Source organism: Lathyrus oleraceus, chromosome 5 (genome assembly GCF_024323335.1).
Source record: "Lathyrus oleraceus cultivar Zhongwan6 chromosome 5, CAAS_Psat_ZW6_1.0, whole genome shotgun sequence".
NCBI classification, from domain to species: Eukaryota; Viridiplantae; Streptophyta; class Magnoliopsida; order Fabales; family Fabaceae; genus Lathyrus; species Lathyrus oleraceus.
Window position 1 is genome coordinate 368,295,751 of NC_066583.1, and position 2,697 is coordinate 368,298,447.

Genomic DNA, 2,697 nt, shown 5'->3' on the forward strand with positions numbered 1-2,697 from the left:
TCTGACTCTGATACTTCTACCAAGTTAAGAAGATATCTGAGTTAGAAATCTTCAGAAATCCTTTGGTATTCCTGAAGATCAGAAACATCAACACGTGGGGAACATGCGTCTAACCCTAGAACTTCTAGACAGCTGTCAAAAGAAATCAAAGGTCAGAACGCTTGAAAATCTCCTTGAGCAGTGTGCCTACTGTTGGGATTAGACATTCATTAATGAGCTGTAATCATTTTTCTCCCAAACGTGCCATTTTGGTTTTTGTGCTAACGCTGGTATGTGTGTCGTTTTGCATGTGTTTTTACCCTTAGTATATAAACACTTTTCTCACATTTCACACACTTATCACTCTCACTCACTCTTAAACCCTAAACCCTCTCTCGAAGTTTTCTCTGCAACCTTCTCAGTTCTTCATCCTCTTCATCAATCTTCGTCATGAATCCTCAAGAACAAGCAGTTTTTAACTTCTCCCAACAAATGGAAGCTGCTTCTAACCCCCAAACCTCAAACACACAAACACCCATGGTTGTAGACGTTACCACAACCCCAGTTTACAAAGAACCTCACATCTTGGAACGTGAACAACACATTCATCTTTCAACTCCCTTTGAAGGTTTGGATGTACTGTGTGAATCGCTGGTGGATTTTGAGAATTTGAAAAGAAATGGCGTTGATTTAACTGAAGATCTTCGCAAGCAAGGTTGGGAAACCTACTTCAACAGATTGTATGGTCCAATCTATCCTCTACTGGTGAAGGAATTCTGGAGATGTGCAGATGCTGATGATGAGTTCATCGTTTCTTTTGTTCTGGGCGTGAAGATCATTATCACAGAAGCGTCTATTGCTTCTTTGCTGAATATGGAAAAAGCTGGAGGTAAAAGGATTTACAACATTCCTCCAAGGTCCAAGCGCATCACAGAAGTCATTAACCCTACTATCTTCAAGGCAAATGTTGAAGGAAACCCATCTAAGAACAAGGAGCTTCATCAGAACCTCCGAGTCTGGCTGAAGATTATTCTGGGAACAATCCATCATCGTCCAGCCTCCAACTCTTCAGATTATATAAATGCTGATCAGAAGTGCATCCTCTACTGTATTCAGAAGGGTATTCCAATCAACCTCCCTGTTCTTCTCTTCAGATATCTGAGGGATTCAGTCAGAGAAACAAGGAATAATATGAAGCCCAGATCCTACATTCCTCTGGGTAGATTGCTCTCTGACATCTTCATTGAGCATGGGCTGGTAGATGCTCTGGAGAAGACCAGATGTATGGATGATCTGGCAATTGACGTTGGAAAGCCTCTGAATGCCAGAAATCTGAGGAGTATGGGAATCATCAAGGACATCAGAGTCAAGCCCACTATGAATGTGACCTGGGAAGCTCTGAAGGATCAGAGGAAGATGCCTCATGGCCTTGAAAGGTTCTTCAAGAATGAACCCAGAGATGCCATTGCTATCTACCTTCAGGATCGTCTGGATGAAGGCATTGATATCTCTGATTTTCGCCTAGAAGACTGTCTGGACTCTGTAGAAGATCTGGTCAGATACAAAAGAGGCCTTTCTGAGAAGAAGATAGCTGAGGAAGCAAGGAAGGCAAAGAAAGCCAGAATTGGAGAAACCTCTGGCACCAAAGCTTCAGCACCTCTGAATGTCTCCTCTGGTAAGTCCATTCCTCCTGTCTCTTCTGAATCTGTAATGGCTTCCTCTAACCCTTTCTCCTCTCAACCAATATATACCACCGCTGAAATACCACCTTCTACCATCAGAACCTCTCAACCTCCACCTGTTCTAAAAATTGCCCGTACTTTTACAACAACCTCTGACCCTAATCAACTATATCACCACAGCTCTTCATCATCCTCTGAATATGAATCACCACCTTACCTTTCCCCTTCTTCTGACCAAGAGTTCTCTGATCATGAGTCCTCTGATCAAGAACACTCTGACCCAAACTCCCCAACAATAGCTGAAATTTATGCTAAAAATTTCGCCCCACAAACTCAAACACAAACTGAAGTAACCTCACCCCTCCGAACTTCTATTCCACAACAAACAACCACCATCTCCTCTGAAAATCAAACCTCACTTCCACCACAAACAACCACCACACCCTCTGAAACCCAACCACCTGTGATTCAACCATCTGAACCTTATATCACTCCACCACTTATTCCCGCTGTACCTGAACCAGACTCTGACCCCTTAGATGTAAACCCACTCTATGCTTCTTCCCCAGATTCTGAACTTCAACCAGAAGCAGAATCTGAACCCCAGCCAGAACCAGAAACTGAAACTCCCTCTCTAAATCTCAGCTCCCCAAACTCTCCAACTAATACTCCTGAACCTGAACCTGAACCTAAAATTATCACCCCTACCCTTGAGGAGGCCATTATACAGGTTGCAGAATCCTCAGTCCAGAAGATCAAGTCTCTGGCTAAAAATTCTGAAGTCAGTGATGATCCTAAATCTGTTAGGACACACTGGAACAGAGTTATTAGTTGGATGACCTCTGAGTCTTATAGGCTGAAGAGTATCTCTGAACAAGTCAGAAATGGCTACATCAGAGACTCTGAGGAAAGACTCCAAGAGAGACTGGCTAGAGAAGCTGAGGCCAAGAGATTAGAGGAAGAGAGACTGGCTAGAGAAGCTGAGGCCAAGAGATTAGAAGAAGAAAGATTGGCTAGGGAAGCTGAAGAAGAAGCT